This window comes from Saccopteryx bilineata, chromosome 4 (genome assembly GCF_036850765.1).
Source record: "Saccopteryx bilineata isolate mSacBil1 chromosome 4, mSacBil1_pri_phased_curated, whole genome shotgun sequence".
Taxonomy (NCBI): Eukaryota; Metazoa; Chordata; class Mammalia; order Chiroptera; family Emballonuridae; genus Saccopteryx; species Saccopteryx bilineata.
Window position 1 is genome coordinate 269,983,678 of NC_089493.1, and position 22,323 is coordinate 270,006,000.

A 22,323-nucleotide genomic window follows, 5' to 3' on the forward strand; every position below is an offset into this window, starting at 1 on the left:
CTCTTCTTTGATGAAGCTGTGATTTGCAATAATCTTGCCATGCCAAGCTCAGAATACTACCAAATGAAGACAGTTGTGGAAGAGAATGATTGTAAATTGCATGCAAATTTCAACTCAGCTGGAATTAATCAATATGGAAACAGAACTTGTGTGTTCCTGATATAATGATGCTGAAACTAATGCCATGGAGTTCTGTTTCCATGGCATTAGGCATTTATTTTTATTTAAATCTCTCTTTTTTCTTGAAGACAAAGTCCTATTTTTTAGTCTTTTAATAACCTTTTTTGGGGGGATAAAGAGATGTTGTAAAGAGGAGTAAAACTAAGCATCTGACTTCTCTTGTGAGGACATCTGGCATCTCTTGTTTAACTTGCTGTCTCTGTTTAATAAATCATTTCCCCAATTCTTCTTGTTCATATTTTTCCACTGAAAATTCTAAGACTTATGATACTGCAGGTGATGCAGTCTTTATTTTATATTAAATTTGCAACTAAATGGCATGTTCTCTCATTTATATCAGTTTTCTAGTGGGATCCTGGCTCATCTTTGATCAATAGTGTGTGTGTGTGTGTGTGTGTGTGTGTGTGTGTGTGTGTGTGTTCATTTGTTTGTGTACACGTTTGGATTTTATTACTTATTTTTTTTAGGTTTGCTTTTATCATTGCCATAATATCTCACATTCCTTGGGAACAGGTCACCATCTTTGACTTTCTGCTGCCTACTTACACATTTCATTTTCTTTGAATGTCAGGATCAGGCTTGTTGCCTTTTATTCTTATACTTGGCCACTAGACCTGTTAGCCTTATTTATTCCTCACCTTTTCTTTAACCTTTTAGTTTAAGAATTTGCATAGAGAAGGTCTAATCATTGGCATATTATGTATCACCAGTGCATTAGTGTTATACCTTTAAGTCTTCAGAGCCTGAAAATTTACTTCCAGACCCCTTTAGAGCGCTTTAAGGGTTCCTTTATTTATAGCCCAGGTTAAACCCTAGTGGGGAACACTCCATAAACCTGCAGTGACATCCAGTGGCTTCATGGTGTAATTTTTTATAAAATTTTCCAAAAGGAATTATAGAGGCAGGATTGCCTGCCAAAGAAAAATCCAGCTGGAGTTACTGGAGGGGGTTCCCTAAATACTTACCTTCCAAGTAGTTCCTGACATACCCTGCCTGTCGTAGGATTACCAGGAGAACAGTTACTCATCTCTTGGTTTTGAATGGAAGAATGACAACCTATGATTAGATCAAGCCTAAGTATTACAAAATCTGAGAAAATATAAAATTGAAAAAAATGTAATGGGATAGTTTTTACTAAAAAGAAAACTTGCAACGTCAGATTTCATAACCTCAGTCTCTTTTAGGGGAGGTTGGTGACTAAAGGTGAACCTTTGTTTGTGGTCCTGAATGTGAAGTTAAAAATCTCGTCCTTTTTACTACTGGCTGCTTGGGCTCGTAGTTCCTTTGAGAGTCTTCCACTGTAGTAATGGCTGATTTTCTCAAACTTTGTTTGATTGCTACTATATAAACAGAGATGAGTGACTCTCAATCTGATTACTGTCCTTGAATTGTCTTATTTAAGAAAATATTATTTTTATAAAATGATACAGCATTATTATTATAAATGATTTACAGAGTAGAAGGCGGCACAAAAAATATTAGAAGTTACTCTGCCTCTGGTGTGTTAGACAGAACTAGCTAGTGAAAATAAATAAGGTTAGGTAGAGAATTTATCCAGAGGAATCCTGGACAGCCACCTCTTGGCCTGGTCTAGCTAAGTTAACTGAGACTAGCATGGGTCAGCATAGTTTATATGTATTAAACACCCAAAGTAAAAATTTTCCAGAGCTCAGAGAGTTAATAGAATTAAATCTAGCATACAGAAACTATGCATGTATTATGTTCTAAACTGGGGCTAGGTACATCGATGCCAAAAATGAATGTTAGATTGAGAGAGAGAGAGAGAGAGAGAAAGAGAGATCATTAGCTCTTTCTCACAGTTGATACTGAAGCAGAAATGTGATACCTACATTTTACTCTGCCATGCCCACTGGGGGAGGGTCTTGCACACAGGTCAGCTACTGCGAGAGGATGGTTATGCATGTGTGCCCCTGCTCCCCTTGAAGGACAGTGGGCTAACGCCACCTGCTTGTGGAAGAGTTCACGGTGCCCAGGATTCTGCACTGATACAGAGCAGCCATCGGTTGCCTGTGCAGAAGAGCAGGAAACTTGGTTTCCCCATGGGAGGGCTGTGGGAAAGAGCAGGGGTCTGACTGCATTCTCTGCCCTGAACTGAGTAGGAAGCAGTGGTTTCCCACCTTTGGAGGGGCAGAAGTGCTGAGAAAGCCCCCTCCTGAAATTCTGAGGGGCAGGGGCCGGTTCAGACGGAGGCTGGAGCAAGAAGACTGAGGAGGCCCACCACACACCTGACCCCAGCCACAGACAGGAGAGGTCGGCCACCGGAGGGGTGGCAAGGGCCTGGAGAGAGGACTTGCCTCCTCACCCACACACATACCCTGTACTGCTGACATGCAGGATTACCCTAAGTGTAGGACAGGGGTCGGGAACCTTTTTGGCTGAGAGAGCCATGAATGCCACATATTTTAAACTATAATTCCGTGAGAGCCATACAACGACCCGTGTACATTACGCATTATCCAGTAAAAATTTGGTGTTGTCCCGGAGGACCACTGTGATTGGCTTCAGCCACCCGCAATCATGAACATGAGCGGTAGGAAATGAATGGATTGTAATACATGAGAAAGTTTTATATTTTTAACGTTATTTTTTTTTTATTAAAGATTTGTCTGTGAGCCAAATGCAGCCATCAAAAGAGCCACATCTGGCTCGCAAGTTATAGGTTCCTGACCCCTGGTGTAGGAGGTCACAGACACTAAGAAGAATTCATTGATACTTCTAATAAACATTTCTGGGAAAGTTTTAGATACAATTTGGTCAGATAGTAGAGAGATTTCCCATATACACGCCACTTAGCTTTCCTGTTGTAAGCATCGCACATCAGTATGATAACTAGGACACATTTTTACAAGTACTTAACCAACATTACTACATTTTTACTCCCTGAAGTTCATGCCTGTTCATATTGCCGTAGTTTCTCCCTCATGCCTGTTTTCTCTTCCAGTGTCCCTTCCGGGATATGACATGATATGTTCAGTCATATGTCTCCTTAGACTCACCTACGCTGGGAAGGTTTCTTAGACTTTCTTTCTCTTTTTGATAACTGGGAAAGTTTTGAGGTGTTCTGGTCAGATGTTTTGTAGCGTGTTCCTTAATTGCTGGCTTTTTAAAAACCTTTTTTACGTACATTTTTCTTATGGTCGGATTCAGTTGTATTTCACTTTGGAACTTTTGGACTCACAAAAAAATACTGGGTCACAGCAGTCTATCGGGGGGACTTTCATCCTGTGTTGCACTGAAAGTAATTATATTAACAAAGAAAACAAGCCCAATTCAACTACTTATTAGATTTACACAGTCTCCCTCACTAATACTAGGAAAGAATTTACCCATTTCCAGGCAAATATTATTTACTTCCATTTCTTTCACATTTAATTTAATTAATTTTTTATTTTATGATTTTTTGGATTGTTTGATTTTAGCTAGAGAGGAAAGAGGGGGTGGGAGATAGAGAGAGAGATACACAGGAACATGGATGGATATATTCCTGTATGTGCCCTGACCGGGGATTGAACTAGCAACCTCTGCTCTTTGGTATGATGCTCTAACCAACCAAGCTATCCAGCCAGGGTTAATTTAAAAATTCTGGAAAACAAAGAAAAAATAACCAAGCCTGTTGTCAAGAGGTTTAACAGTAAACAGGACTAAAGCAAGAGATAGTTTAGATATTCAGAATTTAGGCAGATACTTTGATGTAACTATGCTTATTATATGAAAAGTTCCAATGGATAAAGTGAACAACATACATATATCAGTGAGGAAACTCAGTAGAGAAACGGAATCTATAAATAAGAGTCAAATGGAAATACTAGAAGTGAGAAATAGCATATATGAAATATTTTTTCTGAGGATTTATTAACAGACTGGACATACCTTGAGGATAAACTAGAGAAGTCTTCCAAACTAAAACAGAGCAAAAAGAGTAGAAATAATAAACTGAGCATTGAGCAACAACCTATCACTGTGGAGTGTAGCAAGCAATCTGATATGAGAAGAGAAAGAAAATAAGGCAGAAGAAATGCTTGAGGAGACAGTGGCTGAGAAATTCCCAAAATGAAAGAAAACAATGTGCAGACCCACCCAGGATAAATCTCAGTAAAAGCACATCTATGTGCATTGTAGTCCGACTACTAAAAATCAAAGAAATCAAAGATAAGAGAAAATCCTGAAGCTAGTAAAAAAAGGAATATTACATACTGAGGTACAGTATTTCCCCATGTATAAGACACATCCTTTTCCGAAAAATTCGGGGTCTAAAAACTGGGTGTGTCTTATACAGTGGTTGTAGATTTTTTTACTTGCATTTCTTGCTTTTTTGCACTTGTTTTTGTGCTTATTGTTGAAGACAGTGATTCATCATCAGACACAGATGAAGACACGCTAATGGGTGGGAGTTTTGACAGTGATGAGCAGTTGTATGAATTTTATGATGAATAAAATTTGAGTTCAGTAACTTTATGTAATACATTTTTTTTCAAATTTTGGGCCCCAATATTAAGGTGTATCTTATACATGGTATATAGATAAAAGTATAGCATACTTTTAGTCAGAAATTATGAAAGCCAGAAGACAATGGAATGACATCTTTTAAGAACTGAAATAATTAATTCTCAATCTAAAACTTTATATCCAAGAAGACTATTTATCAAAAAGGAAGGCTAAATTAAGACTTTGTCAGATGAACAAATGTCAAGAAAACTCTTCATTAGCCGACCCATCCTACAAGGAATATAAAGGAAGCTCTTCAGGTAGGATTTATTATGCTGGTTGGAACATTTGGTAATAGTACACAATGCAACAAAGAATGTAAGTGTAGGTAAAATAAAAGACATTTTTTTTCTTACTTGTAGTCTTTTGAAAAGAGATGAGATCAAGTGTTGACCAAAAAACAGCCCATAAACTAAAGGCTAACTCTGACTTCTTTTGTATAGTCTAACAGCTAAGAATGTTTATTTTTAAAGGGTTCTAAAACAATTAAAAAGCAATAATCAAGGAATATGAAACAGAGACTATATGCCTTTTAATACCTAGATTATTTACTGTCTGATCTGGTCTAAAGCAAAAATAATAACTGCATTGTAGAGTTTATAACATGTCAAAGTAAAATTTTGGCAACAGTTCTGCAAAGGACAGGAGCAATATACTGTTGTAAGGTTCCTCCTACACTATATGTGAAGTAATAAAATTTTTAAGTAGGGTACAATACTTTGAAGATGTGTATTATGAATTCCAAAGCAGCTATTGGGGGAAATGTGAAAGAAAAATGTATAATTAACCAGCTTGCAAAAACAACAAAATGAAATGAAACAAAAGAAGATGAAAGAAAGAATAAGAAAATAAAAAAAAAAAACACCACCATAAAAAAAACAACAACAGATGGGGCAGGTGTTTTAAAAGTATAATGATAGCTATATATCCTTCCTTAGCAATAATTACTTTAAATATATATGGTCAATTTAAAAACAATTTATAAATATGAAGATATATCTATGTTGAAACTTAATGGATGGAAATCTATCATGTGAAGTCCAAACAAAAGAATGATGGAATGGTTATATTTAATATCAGACAAAATGCACTTCAGAATAAGCAATGTTATCAGGACTACATAATGATAAAGAGAAATGCATCAAGAAAGCTAAAGGCATATGTACGTAATAACAGAGTTTCAGAATATCTAAACAAAAACGAAGAGACCTACAGGGAGAATTAGACACATCACCAATCTAGTTGGAGATTTCCACATTCCTTCCTTAGTAATTGGTAGCACAGTAAACATAACTTAGGAAAGACATAGAATACTTAAGCAATACTATCAATCACATTGACTGAATTGACATTTATAGAATTCTCCCCTCACCAACTAATACAGTTGTTTTTTCAAATGTACTTGGAATATTCATTAATATAGACCATATTTTAAGGTATAAAGTAAATCAGTAAATATAAAGGCACTTAAATTCTGCAAATTATGTTCACCTCCCAAAGCTAGTTTGAAGTAGAACTCAGTAACAGAATGGTACCTAGAGTAACCCTGAATATTGAGAAGTTACACGACATACTTCTCAATAACTCAAAGATCAAAGAAGAAATAAAAAAATCTAAGTTGATTTTACTTTTCAAAATTGTTTTTCTTTCTAGGCCTTTAAAAATAGGCAGAGATGCCGGGAGTGCTACACACATATGTAATTAATGATAATTACATTCACTTGAGATCTGTAGTAGTATATAGTACACAATGTATTTTAAGTACACTTGGCTTAAGTAGCACATAGTCTGTCACATGACTTGTCTAGGGAATGTAAATTCTGGAAATCAAATTAAATACCCAAAACTTGACAAGTGATCAGACTTAAAAAATAACACTGGAAGCCTTCAGAAATATTAGTAAAAATGTTACAGAGTTGCCATGAATTTAGTTTTCCACTGCAGTGGTACTATTAGACATTCTGTGACGGAACTTGTTGGGTTTGCAGTGTGGATTGGTGCTTAAGATGTATAACCCATCAGTCTGCCGAGCATTTACTATCTGTTGGCTGAGGAGGGGCCCTCCCAATAGTTTTAACCCCCTGAATAGGAAGCAAGACTTAGGTGCCACCATCAAGAGGAGTGTCTCGGTAAATCAATGAAAACAGAAAGTGGAAGGTTCTACTCTGCTTTTAAAGAAGCAGAATTTGGACATATATTTTGGAAGAATAGAGCATGATAGAATAGCAGTAAGATAATGAATTCTCTATATGTGTCTAAATCTGGGTCTGGAAAAATCTGAGGAGTATTTAGAAATTTTTATTAGGTTTAATGTGGCAGGCATAACTCTTTAATAATGCAGAATAAAAAAGATTTTTTTTCAGACTGGTGAGTGGACTTCTAAATTTTACTCCTGGAAATACATATTTTGAATCAGCAACTGTTGAGGTCATCATGTTTTTGCCCTATATATTAGACCATCATTTTTCATCATTAGCCTTATTGTTAGGTTACCCCAAATAAAAGGTGTTCTCTTATAGAAAAGAATATAATTTTAATTTTCATGTTCATAATTGACCTTCTTATAATCACTCCCATTCTCTGGAGAAGCATGAACAATTCCTCAAATTAAGCATAAGAATAATTGAATTGGTAATTCACAGCCCTACTAGGGGCTGATGGAGATTTTAAAAGAGTAGAATCCCAGTCAAAGATTCTCATTTCACATGTGTATTCAGATGTTCTGGGCAGATGTAGGTTCGTCATGTGAGGTGGGTATAAAACTGAGACCCAGGGTGTAGGCCGTATTTTGATGAGTTATTGGAAGTAGCAGAGATGGTCCAGCCTATTTGTAAATGTTCGTCAAATATTTGTTCTTTATTTTTTTAATATAAGGAAAAAAGATCATTTCTGGACTGAGTACTTCAAATGAGTTGTTTTTGGAGAACTGCGACAAAGCTCATGACAAATGACTGTTAATCCTTCTTGAAAACAATTCTACGACCACTGTGTTACCACCCAACGTTCCGATCCTTCCCTGAGCCTTTGGAAGACTTTCCAGTCATGTGTTTAACGTTTTGGTTTTCATTTTTTAAATTATGAGCACCATATGGTTGTAGAATGTGAGAAATATGTTCGGGGTAAGTCAGAAGTAATTTAGGATGCCTAGGACTCATTTAAATATCTATGATTTCAGTATATTCAATAACCTTCACAATAAATGTTAAGGAATTTGATTTTGCATTTGATTTTAATACTTGCTAGTTATTTTCTCTCTGCTCAGTGTTATGAGTGGAATGGGGGGTTGGCATGTCATATGCGGTAACGTCACAGTCGTGGGTTTCTAACAAAAACAGTTTGCTGCTTAATTTTCTAGCATTGCATCATTCCCTAAGTAGTCTCAAGAATCAAATACAATTGCAGTAATATTTGCTGAAAACTGGAAACCATAAAACCCCTCATTTTGCTGAGAATCAGAGGAGGGGAGAGGATTTCAAATAACAAAGCTTTCTATTTAAAAATAATTTAAAAAACATTTTCATCTACCATCTCTCAAAAGGCAGTTTATAACTAAATATTAATTTTAATATTTTATATCATTTCCATGTGTGGGGTTTTTTTTTTTTTTGGTAATAATGATTAGTGCACAGGCATCATAGGTCACAAAAGTTTATGTCCAACAGTCTCTTTGTTTGAGATCCAATTTACTAGGGGCAAGTTATCGTTATAACATTCTTTATTTAATTCCTTCATTTGCAAGTTGAATAGATTCAAGGGCTAGAGAGAAATTAAAATAATGATCCTAATTCCATTTAGTTGTGTTAGTCACCAAATGATGAATGGAAATTTCAGCCTGGTAGAGTCCACTGCCAGATACAATAGTTATCTGCACTCATACACATTCATTAATTACACTGTGTGGCAAAACTCCTTGAAAGAGATGACTGATTCTGTCTCAAATGTAAGCTTTTGTTTAAAATGCAAAGTCATTACACCATTGTTCTCAATCCGTCAGATTGCAAGCTCTTGTCCCAAGCTCACAGGAATTGATGTCACCGATTTCAGGTATGTGGGGACAAGGTCGGATCACAGGAAGTGAATTCTGTCCCCTCTTTCCTGACGGTGTTTTGACCACCTGTCTTTCACCCTTTGCAGTCCTAGTCTGAGAGTCTGAGAGGAGTACAGGAGCAGCACTGAAGAAGGGGCCACTGCTGCTAGATTGTTGCCATGAACCAGCTTTCATGGCTTTTGTGGGAGCCTCCTTTTCATTAGTATTTGCAACATGTTCGCCAGCAAAATGATTATGTTAGGCAGAGACATCACATCACTTACATTTCATAGCTCAGTGCAATTTTCATAAACTGCGAGGCACCATCCAAAAAAACATGACTCAGAATTAGAGTTTCAGAAGATTATTATATAGACGTTATTTCCCTCAGGTCACGGGCTTTAGTCAAATTTGGAGGAGAATGAAATTGCCAACAGTGAAAAGCAGACAGAAAGGTATGAGTTCATGAGCAGAGAAATAACATTTTCATTTGTTCCTTCCCCGTGGGAAAGATTCAGCATTCCGGTAAATGGAGACGGTTATAAGAAATGAATTTTTGTCAGCAGGGATGTGATTTTAAGGCTCACTTATCCATTGGCAATCTAGATTTCTAACCCTAGGAATCTAGGAAATTGCTACAGAATGTAGTCTTTATTATAAACAATTTTTTTTTTCTGGTACTTTTTGCCCCCTTCCTTTTTTGCTCAGAGATTTTAAGACGGACTACATTTTTTTTTTTACCTTTCAGAAGTCAGGTGACTGCAGAATCTCCCCGTCTGCCAGGAGTTCCTCCTCATTGCTGTTGCTTTGTGATAGAAACCTGTTTTTCCTACCAAGCTTCCCGCACTCTCCCTTTGCCTCTCCTGACCCCCTCTGTTCAACACACACAGTGCCACAGTGCCATGATGCTTCCTAGCACTGAATCCTGGGTCTCTGCCTCTGTTTCCAGCATTTGCAGGATGTCTTGTGAGGCTGCTCCTTCTTTCTTCTCAGTATTTTGTGTCTCTGGACCTGAGCGAGGAAAGCAGGTAGCACTCATTTTACCCAGGTATAGAAAGCAAGGATTTGCAAGGTTTCTGTAGGGGAATCTCAGACAACCTTCATAATTAAAGAGTGTTCTTTCATGGGGAATTTCCCTTTCCTTCTCATTTTACCTGACGCTTCTCAGTCCATTACTCATTCACATTCTAGACAGAGGTTTTCCTACTGGCTGTCTTACATCCTTGAGAGCAGAAGATATTTCATATACCCTAAACCCTTCATTCCGAGAGAGGTAGAGAGGTTCTGTAACATTAATCTCACCTTTATATTTTTCAATTTTTAATAACTTGAAAATATGTATATCTAATGCCTTACTCCCTTGTGCATTTTTGCACATTTTAATATCTCTCTCAACACTGTAAACTATTTTCCTGGCTGTATTTTTATTAGACAATGTTATTGCCTGCCAAAGTTTACTGAAAGCAAATCGCATTTGCTTTCATTATTATTATGTCTACAATAAAATCATTGCGGTTGTACTTGATTAATAAATGAGAAATGACTACTTTAACTTTGTTCATTGGATTCGGCCCATGAAATTCACGATTTATAAACTTTCCCCAAAACCTCTAAAGCTTCTAGAAGAGAGAAAGGATATTAAGGTGAGAGGGAACACCAAGGTACTGCAAAGTACGCCAGTCATACATTGTTACTGCCATGTTTGTGGTGAGGTAAGCAGTTCATTGAACCAGCCAGAATGTTGGCATTTTCTGCTAGTCTGTGGAGTCCAAGCAGTTACCTGAAACTTACTCAGTGGCCATAGCCTTAGAGGCTTTCTGTCTCCCACATGGGGCCGGGGACAGGATGTCTTAGATCTGCATTCTTGACACTTGACTCAAGAGCAGCCCACTGTAGAGAAATTGTTCAACTTTCTAGTGTTCAGTTTCTGTTTCTCTTTCTGTGAAATGGCCATGATTTAGCCTGTCCAAACCATTATGACTATTTTTCTCAGCAGCGTTTGCCTGGGGAGGTGTTATTACAGGGTTTGAGCTCCCAGAAATAGTTAACCCCCCTTGTGTTCCCGTACCGTTTCATAATTCTTAGACTTCCTGATTAAGATCACACAGTAAAACTGTTACCTGGAATGAAGTGGTGTTAATTTAAATTTGACTCATTCTTCAAAAACCATATTTGTTTCAATATACTTGTTCTCGACAATCTCCCTGTAATGTATTCAGTGCATTTTTATCTTAGAGATCATGGTCGTAGCAATTGTAATTGACTCTCTCTCTGATGGTGGATTGTCTTGCATAGCCTTGGGGCCATGATATTGGGGCACGGTTCTTTCTGTACCAAGAAATGGATATAAAATGGGAGTCTTATGAAGAGTTGGGCTGCATTGGCTCTGCTCTCCAGCCTCACCTTGGAAGTTGCTTTTCAGTAAGTAAATTGCTTATTATGAACTGCATTTTCAGTGGTTTGCTTCTTTTTTCCTTAACGTGAAATAAAAAGAACATTAGCCACACTTGGAAAAACAAGAAAACTGTAGTACCAATGCAAAATATCATTATTATATCTGTCTTCACAGGAGACCTAGAATGCTTAGAAGGCCTGACCTCATGAAATGCTTCGCCTCTAGTTTTTCAAAATTTCATTGGCCTCTGCCAATAAGTTTCCAAATTTCATATATACATATATGTATATATAATTATGACCTAAGCCAGTGATTATTGAGCTTTGGCTGTGCGTCAGGCTCTGTTCTCAGTATATTTCAGGTAATAACTCGGTTATTCTTCACAACCACTTCATCAGGGAGGCACTCTCCCTCTCTCTATTTTTCCAGTAAGGAAATTGAGGCTTAGGAAGCTTCAGAAATCTAAGGTCGTATGGTTAGTAGCTGGCCGAGCCAGGATTTGAATAGCCTGGCAGAGGACCCTGTGCTCAGAACCACCACATCACCACGCCTCAGAGGTCTGGGTCTGGGATGCAGGAGACGGGATCCCAACTTACTGACTTTTGCTGCGGGCTATGGCTGGTATTGGATTAAATACTTTGTTTCTATTATCTCCCGTGGTTTCAAAAAAACAATTCCACCAGGTAGATTTTATTATCAGTATTTTATAACTGAAGACAATGAGACCCAGAAAAAGTGAAGCTTTTTAACCAAGATCATGAGAGTTGATGACTGAGGGAGCAGAGATTTGAACCTTGTAACAGAAATTCAGGTTCTGGCTGGGAAGCTCATTAAGGAACTGTCTCTCCAAGAAATAATCATCTTCATCTCATGTAAGATGGGAGTTTCCTGTGCACCACCCTGTGCCTAGCAAGGATTTTCGGTTTCTCTTGAGTTAAATCTGTGTGTACTGCATTGGAACGATCGCGTCTCTCTAGCCACAGAACGCCTTCCCGTTGTTGCTGATGCACGCTGATTCTTCTTCCTGATAATGGCTTATGTTGGTTTGATTGTCTACAATTAGCATAATTCTCTTTTCATTTGTTATTTTTGAGAAATTAAATTTCCTTTGAGTGTTGGGCTGCTAACATTTGTCCTTTAACTCCCTGAAGAGTGAGTACCCTTGTGGTTCCTTTAAGCCCCTTGTGCCACCTCCTGAGAACATTTTTAAGAGAAATATGAGTGGTAGTGCCTCTTGGGTACCAATTAAAAACAAATCTCTTTTTGGGTGAGCTCTGTCTTCAAGCCTACCACGACACAGAGTTGGTTGTCTCAGTTTCCTTAGCCATTGCTGACATCATTTAGAGCTACCTGGTGAAATAAAAAGCGATTTTAATAGAGAGGTGTTTTGTTTTTCCTGTACAGTGGGAGAACAGCGAGTTTTCACATAGCAATATATCGCTAAAAATTTAGAATGGGCTTGCACAGGACCTCCAAAGGCCTGGTGAGTCTCTGCAGTTGTACGACAGCGTCTTGGGGGCATCTTCTGTAACACTTTGGCAGCAAGTGGATTATCGGCCCACAGTCAAGTCTGCGCTCCATGTCGTTTATGACTGCATTTTTTATGGGCTGGGCCTCCCCGCCTCCTCGTGGTCCTGGCTTGTCTCCTCTTCTGCTCACCTCGGTTCCTCCTTTGGCTCAGCTGGACAAGGAGCTTCCCCTGAGTCATTTGAAATGCAAGCCCCTCACACGAGGCAGCCCATCTCCCCTGGGCAGTGTACGGCTCAGAGTTGGAACTAACCTCTGGGGTGGGTTTGTGAGCCGGCAGATGTTTCATGTTCTCGTGGACACATCTTTGAGTCCAGATAAACAGATCTCTTTTTCTCCTTGATGTTAGTGGTTAATGATGCAGACCCTGAAGAAGGCGTTTGGGGTACCCCCCGGGCAGGAAGTGAGGTTCTTCAGGAACAGCTGTGATTATCCAGAGATGTGACCTCGTGCTTTTCTCCTCAAGCACGTTTAACGCCTGCAGCCATCGCTTGCCTGCGCACCTCCGCACCTCCAGCACCGTCCCCTGCTAGCATGGCTGACCAGAGAGACTCTGAGACCCCTTCTTACTTCCTGTGTCCATGTGGACCATTCTTAGCACGTCATAATTTTCTGAAAATCTTTCCTCACCTGTTCACAGCCCTGCAGAAGAATGGTGAACTGGGCCCACCTATTCAACTTGTGAACTGGGGTTTCCCCAGATATGGGAATGGGAGGCAGAAACCTAGGAATAAAGGCTCCTTTATTTACAGAGTTGGTCACTAAACTTAGTATATATTTTCTGATCTTGAGGGAAGGATGGGACTCTGAGACCAACTCTTTCTGGCTTGCCACCAACCATAGTGTAACCTTCATTGCAAATGCTGGAATCAGGTCTTTGGTTGTACGTGGAGCTTATTTCAGGGCGGTATTTTATCTTCTCTCCTGGGCTTAGATTCTTTCAGATCCAGCTGAGATGCCCAACATAACCTTGTACATAACTCGCATGAGGCAGTTCTGTTGCTTGGGTAGTGGTCACAGGCACTCTCATGCCAGAACCAGTGATGCTGTTAACAGAAGAGGAGAGGGGTCATCTCTCCGAGAAATGACTTACAAAGGGGACTTTCTCTGCTGCCCCTGGTACATGTGGTAAGCATAGACATAGTTTATTGTGAAAGGCTTGCAGTCACAGGTCTTTATAAGGCATAACCGTACCCTCCGGGGAAGCCAAAATAAATACCAGCCTACTAAACTTCAGCTCTCTCAAAACCAGTTATCTGGTTGCATTTCTGGGAGGAGAAGAAAACGGAGAGGTTGACGTGTTCTTACTGTGCTTTGATTTACTTCCCATGCTGCCCTGTCCAGCTCAACCTTGAAACGGAAGAAAATACGTGATCATTTGAAAAAGAATGAGAGCACAGAACTCTGTCTTTCAGGAGAGGTGGGAAAGTAAATATTAATGCCAACTTTGGAATTTTCTTAATACAACACACACACACACACACACACACACACACACACACACACACACACTTGTGTTTTGTTTGTTTTGTTTTTGTGTTTCCCGGAGATTGATGTCTCTGTGTTCCTTGCAGAGAAAGACTTCCATCCTGCTCCATTGTTTTGTTTCTGTTTGGTCATGGCCCACCTGGTCCTCCTGCAGCTCCCCCTGCCCCTTCCTTTGCCTTTGTGTTAGCCCCATGGTCCCTCCTCATCTCTGGGTCTCACAGTAGCCCTCGGCTTCCCGCTCTCCTGGGCAGTCTGGACCAGGTTTATGACCTTCATCCTACATAGTCTGCGAGCCATTTAGCTGCCCATGCCTGGCCCTTTCCAGGCTGGAGAGTCAGTGGGAAGACTGCTCCGCTTGCTTCTGTGCCCTTTCTCAGTCTCCCTCACTGGTGATCATCTTGTCATCTCTGTCCTTAAATATGGCTAGTCCCCCATGGCTCCCTTGACTCATTACTATTTTTGCTTTATCCTTATTTTATTAAATAGTTATGAAAAACAATATAACGAACATTTATGTACCCATCACTGGCTTGGAATTAAAATATTTCGAGTATCGTTGAAGCTCCCGCTGTAATTCTGATCGTATTCTCCTCTGAGAGTCCAGGGGTGACAACCCCGATTCTGGATTTGTTATGTTTGCGATTTTTTCATTCATTTCCTATGCATGAGTCAGCAAATATTATAGAGTATGCTTATATTGTTAAAAATTGCATATATGTACGTATACGCTTTTGAAACTTTTTTAAAAACTAAGCAATATGTTTGTGAGATTAATTCAGTTGCTCTGTTTTGCTCTTCCACTACTTGTAATTTTCCAAGACCGTGACACTGTTTACCTATTCTATTTAGGATTGTTTTCAATTTTTTGCTGTTACCAACAATGCCACCATGAACCTTGTTGTACAGATCTCCTCGCACCCATGTTCACTTGTTATTTCAGCAGATTGTACTGAGCACCTGTTAGCGCTTGGCGGGACTGCTGAGCGACTGCCGGGCCAGGCTCTGTCTCCTCGCTGCATGCTCTAGAGAGGACGTTCTGCGCGCTCTAGAGAGGACGTTCAGGCCGCAGGCGTCTTCTCGCCTCTCCTTGGTCATCCTCCCCGGGCCTGTTAACGTTAACAGCCGAAACCCAGTTCTAATCTTCACCGTTAGGCGCAGAAACCGGCAGTGGTTTCTGTTATCTGTGTGTGAAGCTAATACTCTTCCTCTGCTTGCCACCCAACCGTCCCAGCCTCACCTCCTTTTGGTCTTTGTCCCGTTTCCTTCTCAGACCGTATATTCCATGATCCTGTCTTTTTCATGCCCCCAGTGACCTTTCTTACCCTTAGTTGTCTTTCCTGTTTTACACTTTTTCCCAGGATGTTGAAATTTTACCGTTTTCAAGATCCTAATGAAGTACTTTAATTAGGTACATCTTGTCCGAGTCTCACATGGCAGCTAGTTAGGTATAGGTTTGCTTAGCTCACCCTAAGCAGGAACCACATGGTAAATGCCTCAAACTTAGTAGGACCTCATTAATTAGAGTAATAATCTTAAATTGAACACATCATCTGAGTCTCAGCCTTGCTGTTAAAGCACTTTAACGCTGTTTGTGGGAGAAGGAAGAAGAGAGGGAGCAAATGTTTTAACTCTCTCATGTCATTGTCCAACATTTCCGGCTCCCACGGAGGGCGTGCAGCTCACTAAGCGGGCAGCTTCCCTAGCAGGGCCCCTCCCACTTCAAGGTGAGACAGGTGGAGGATAAAACTGACTTTGCTAGGAGAGGCCTCTTTACTCAAAAACACCAAAATAAAACGTACTCTCAGCTTGGCAGGCTCTACCTGAAACATACCCGCCCCAGCCCCATTCCAGGCTCTTTTAGACCTTTCAGGCTTGTGAGGGGAGGCACAGGTTGGTGACCTGTCACCTGTCATGCCCTTAACTTAGCACCTGCTCCCAGCGTGGAAGGCAGGGAAGGCAAACTGAGTCCACTGTCTACGTTTCCATCCTGAAGGAAATGGGAGAAATGAGGCCAGTGGTTTGATAAATTATATCAAAAATAGTCCCTTCATGCTAATGGAGTGTGAAGAAGCTGATGTACTGGAGATGATCTATAATATTTCATATTTCTCTGAGGAGAAAAATGATAAACTTGATGATGTGTGATTTATTCATGTTTCTCCAGATGAAAAGAAAGAAAAAAAAAATCCTCAAGTCAACTGCCTGTTTCTGACTCCCAGAAGCTGGCTTGTGGGTTTAGCGCTGGGAATGGAGGCTGGGCTTGTTTGGAGACGTGGCTGGAGAGAGGATGATGAATCACTGAGCCTCGGCAGTGGGCTGGGAGAGGGCGATTAGCCTGCCTTGCCTCTGTTCTATCAGCCACTTTGCAGGGCGGTCTGCCACCAGGTGAGGGTTATGTCAGTGATTCCATTTCTCATCCGGGACTTCTCGTGCTGCCCCCTTCCCTCGTGGTTCTGGCCCTCCGTCCTTCCCTGCAGCTCAGCCCAGGGCAGCGGGAACATCTGCGATCAAAGGACTGTTTGTTGGAAGCCACGCTGAGAGGGACCTGGTGTTCAGCCCTGTGGTGTGCAGACTCGAGCCACGGGGGATCTGGTTAATTCCCTTTCCTCTTCCTTCTGCCCATCACCCTTTGGGTCAAATGCTGCTCAGAGCCTGAAGCTCTACTTGTTCTGTAATAACTGGAAATGGTACCCCTGGCCTGGGTCATTTCATTCTAAATAGCCCCCTGGAGGAGGTTAGAAAGAGAGATTGCCTTGGGCAACTTGATTTAGGAGGTAAAATTGTACTTTTTCTTCTTTCTATTTTATTTTATCTTATTTTATTTTATTTGGTACCCATTCCCTCACTGGCCCTTACCCATAACAGGACGCCACTTTACAGCCCCCCCCCCCCCCCCCCCGACCACTCTCTTCCTGGCCTCTAACCTTCCTCTCATCCTAGGTCACCTGCTCCGGTTTCCCAAGAATGCAGTTATCACGTTCGCTCACTGTACCTTTGTGATTATTTTAGTGGATACTAGAAGTTTAAGACTGACTTTGATAAAATAAACAATTTGCATTTTAGTAACACTTTTGGAGACTCCTTATAAAGGCCATGATAGAAGGATAACTGCCATGAATGTGTAGAAATATGGGGAGAAAAGGGGACTTTGCAGAGAGTCTCAGGACAAGCTGTGCAAAGTGACCGCTGTCTCCAGGTCTGTAGGGTCAGCCACATGGACGCATCTCTGGGATTCTGGCTGCCCAAATCCTTTTTCTGGTCTCAAACTCGACGTCCATTCCTTTCAAGCCTGCTGTAGATCCATTTCCATGTGCCTTGCCGGTGGTTTCAGGAAAACAGACTTCATTGTGTAAGTTTCAAGCTCTTCTAGTGATTCAGAAACTTGAAAGACATTTTGGAGTGTGATCTGCGGACAGCAGTGGGGTTTAGGACATACCACCCCAAAATACGGCTCTTCAGCATCCTGACTGTTTCAAGGTGAAGGAATTTGAGAATGGCAGGTGCAGGAAAGACATTCCACTCAAGCTCATCACAAAACCGTCCCATGATCAATGCCCTCCTTATATCCTCAGGAAAGGAGTGTCATTATCTCTAAAGATGGAGGAACTCAAAGAGGAATCTGGATGAACAGGCCTTGCTGCATCCCCCCCAACCCCCGCCTGGTCCTTTAGGACCCTTAGCTCATACTTCTTGTCCTCTGGCATTTTCCCAGGACTTCTCACTCTCCATCAAACCTAGTATAACAACGCCCAGTGTTAATCATCTGTTCAGGTCTTTCTTTCTATATGAAGGCTCCTGTGTCGTGTAAAACTTTTTATGATGTCTTTTGTGACAGGGGCCCCAACAGAGAATGTGTAAGTGTAAAAGGAAAAGATAATGTTCCTCTCTTAAAATTCTAACAGTCATAAAGGGACAGTGACAGGCTGGGTGCTCCACTGGCTCCAGACGTCTGGGTCAACTGGCAAAAGCCAGCAAGCAGAAGGCAAGAATTCTTACCAGCTCTGTCTGCAGTGCCCTGCCAAGAGAGGAAGGTAAAGTTTTCTCCTTGTCAAGCCCTGTCTGCATTCAAATTAGCAGGAGAAAAACCTTTCTGATAAATAGTTTGTATGTTTTTGTCTTGTTACTCTGTCTCTGGTTACTTGGTCCCCAGCTGAGAATTGAGAAGGGAAGTAGGAAAAGCTGTGTTCCGGGCCTGCAGCTGCTGTCTGTTGACTCCCTTTCATTGGGACTGTTAGCATTCGCCTTCCCCTCCTATATTTCCTGTCTGCTTCCAGTGAGACCCCCCGTATGGTGGCAGCCTCATTATTTAGTGATGCCCGTGGAGTAGAATCAGAACATTGTGGCAAAGATTGTGATCAGATCAGATAATAGTAGACATTTTGAAGGAATAATTACCAAAACAAGTCAAGTCCAAAAGCTCTGTCTTATAAAACTTTCTTTGAAAGAAATAAAAAGTGCGCGTACAGACATAAACCAGGTTCGTTTGTTTAAAGTGTCACTCTCTTGGAATCTGGGTGCCTAGTTTTGGAGATTAGATTTTATTCAGATGAAATCTATCATTTACACACTCTGTGCCTTACTTTCCTCAATAGTAAAGGGTGGCAGCATTAACGTTAAATAATGAAAACCTAAGGACTGTTTTTGCATCATGTGCCAATGGACTTCTATTGTATTTAATTTCCTGTTGTAGAAGTGGCACTGTAAAAGTCTTCAACATGGTTAATCACTTTCTCAGTTGCTTTCTTTGTGGGAGCCATCTTCTGTGTTTATTTGTAGTCAAGCCATTCTCATGGCTTTACATGGCAAGAAACATCCCACAGAACAATACCATAGAGCCATTATCAGCTCCCACCACACCCTGCTGACTTGCAAAGCTGAAGACCCCCCACAAGTTTGTATGAAGCGCTCACACCGATTAACCTGTAGTAAGGGAGTTTTCATATAACTGTTCCCTGACCAGAATAGCTTGGGGCCAAAAAAGCTTCACAAACACTCCTATAAGTTTGTGATATCATTTTATAACAGCTAAAAGAACTGGGATTCAAAGGAAGGGCGCAGAAGTATCTATTCCAGTTGGACACCAGTGAAGGTGGGTTTTTGAGAGAAATTCCAAAGAATAAGTTTTCGTTAAGAAGAGTCAGCATGTCATTTTCTTTCGTTACTTCAGTATACTGATGATTTGTCAACTCTTCAATCAGCATTTCTTAGATGAAAAAATTTTTTCTATGTTCTTTTGCTGGAGAGCATGTTCAAATATGTATAATTACCATGCCTGACCTCAAGATAAAAACCAACTGGTTATATACCAATAAAAAGATGAGTAGCTGTAGAATGTGACAGGTAGCCACAGGGAAGGCAGATACTGAGGCTGGAGGTCTGTGCAGGAGCTGGGAAGGCTTCACAGGAGCTCCCTCTCCCGGGGAGAATTCCTTGTTCTGGTCCTCATTTCTCTGGAACTAAGGTGCTGCGTCTACTTCACTCTGGCGGCATCTTTGTTGATGGTGTGTTTCTCCCACTACAGTGGACTCTAGTTGTCATTCTTGTTTGTATTTCCAGGTTTTATGTCAATACCTGCCTGACCTCATTCATGGTCAGTATGTCCTTTTTGAATGATGAAGTAAATGAGGAATCTTATATCTAACTCTCTTCTTCTTGACTAGACAGGGTTTTGACTCTTTTCAGGCTTGAGGTTTTCTTCAACCCTCTATTTTTTGGTCCAAAGGCTGTCTGAAACCAAAGAAGAAAAAAGTCTTTGAATTGATCTAGGGGCTAAAAGGTGAGAAGCATTTTCAGAACTGAGAGGGAGACGTGCCTCTGAAAATCCAAACTGAGGGAAGGTTCTAGTCTTATAATATTAAGTTATATTTTGGGACTTAGTTACACACTTATATGGAGTTCCTTGGATAGTTCCTTTCTTTCAAGCTTTTTTTTTTTTTACATAAGCTGTTCATACCCCAGAACTGTTTATCCTAATTATAAGTTATAGATGAAAGTGAGATAAATGTGTCTGCCACCAAATGTGACTATTCGATGCTTTTGAAATACTGTCTAATACCTTGCCTTATATGCATAGTTATTTATGCATATCTGTCTCCTCCATTAGATTTTGAACTTCTTGAAGCAATGTTTTATTTATCTTTGTATTCCCACTGGTTGGCAGAGGATGGCACATGGCAGACCCTCCCCGATAGAGTCTCGCTAGTATTCTGTGGCAGTTCATTTCAGCAGCCTTGGCGTTTTCCTCATCCGTCAGGGACAGCAAATAAGTTGAGACATAAAAACCAAAGGTTTTGGTTTGGGCCCAGCTGACATTAAACTACTTTTCTGACTTAATTAATAATAAAATATGTGCCTTTCTGAGGTCTTTTATGGTGTGCGAGGCCACTTGTTTTACTGCTCATGATGGCAAAAGGATAGGCAGCAAATTCATCTGAAGATTGAACCAATTATTTAACTGTGGCTTGCAAAGAAAGAGCTAGAGGGAAGCCAGGTTTTTTGCCATTTAGGATTACAAATCCTTCCGTTGCAAAGACGTTTCCTTTCATTCTACTTTTGGAGATCATAAGCTTTTTCTAAAGCATTAATAACCTAGACTCAAGTCTGTATGGTTCAGACCTTCAGGTCTTTCCATATGTGGAATCAAAGAATAAGAATGGATGGACATCTGATAGGAGTTTTACATTGTTCTTGGAAGTGCCATCACTGGGGGCATAGTGGTGCTTTGCTCTGCTAGCCAGAGGGGTTGGTGTGAGAGGGAGGGATCTTAGACCTAAGAGTTTATTTAGGAAAAAAATGTTGTATTAAATATTAAAATTTTACATAAAAAGAAATATAGTTGACTTAAGAAATGTCTAAATCTATTGAGAATTTTTATTAAGAGTTTATTTGGGCCAAACTGATCACATACGCTGGGGAGCAAGATCTCAAATTCTCCAGAGAAAGATGGTCTGCAGCTTCTCTCACGCATCTGACATGAAGGCGGGGCCATAAGGAAGATCACATGGAGGAGGGAGAAAGCAAGGTGGGGGTCGGATTACAGGGCAGTTAGGATCATTTACTCTCTTGAGGGTGGTTACTTCTTAGAAGGAGGGGTCTGAAAAGAGGGATTTCAAAGGTGTGATAACCCAGAGCATAAAGTAATGGACAGGGCTTAGGGAAGGCGAAAGTAGGCCTTTTTACTAAAGAGGGAAAAATCACCTGCGTGGGTGTGACTTCCCACCGTGATCTGCCCAGTCTGGAATTTATGATTTATTACAGCATTCTTTTTCTGTCTGAAGATAGATAGAGAGATAGATAGATAGATAGATAGATATAGATATATTTACAAATATATAACTATATATTTTATTTTGAAAAATGAAGATTTCCAAAAGAAATACGGTTCTTTGGAGGAGATATTTACAGGACATATTTCAGTATGGATCGGGCCTACCTATCAGAATGAAATTTTAGCATGCATGATGGCAAAAGGTGATTTTTTTAGTGGCTTGGACCTCATCAGAGTTGAAGTACATTATCAATACAACTGTACAGTGAGAATGAGTTTTATGGGAATTTTGGCATGATGGCTAAAAAAACTGAAGTTGTCTTTATGTTTGAAAGCCAAGAAAAACTATACCAATTGGTTTATAGGAATTTGTTTTCTGCCATTTTTCCTTAGAAGCCAAACAGGAAGCTTACATCATTGGCTGCTGTGTGAGCCTGAAGACCGAATGTTGTTTACTTGTCTATTAGTTTCTACGAGAAACTTTAAGGAGAGTTTGATTAGATCACTTTTCTGCTTAAGATATGGATGGTCTTTGTACTCTGGTCAAATAGTTTTTGTGTGTGAGTAGCATGTTGCTTGTTAACGTAGTTTGGCCTTGTGTTTGTATATGATGCTCACTGCCATTCCTTAACCACGAAACAGGTTGCCAGATACTGCAAATACAGGTGATGGTAACACTTATGCCACACTTAAAATGTGTTATTATAATAGAGCAGTGTTATGAGGTAGGTACTTTTATTATCCCTGTTTCCCAGATAAGGAAACTGAGGCACCGAAGATTAACAACATGCCAAAAGTCTTGTAGCTAATAAGTGGTAGAATAAGGATTCTAAGTCAGGTATTCTAGCTCTATAATTTGTGCATGCCCTTAACCACGATTCTGGATTCTGCCTTTGCAAACCTGATTTTGACTTGACAATGAATTTTATAGAT

General features: G+C 40.2%; 1 protein-coding gene across 3 annotated transcripts in view; it reads left to right on the forward strand.

Annotated features, from left to right (window-relative positions):
• AUTS2 (activator of transcription and developmental regulator AUTS2) overlaps positions 1-22,323 on the forward strand; it is a 1,187,404-nt gene that overhangs the window by 570,995 nt on the left and 594,086 nt on the right. The window lies entirely within an intron of this gene.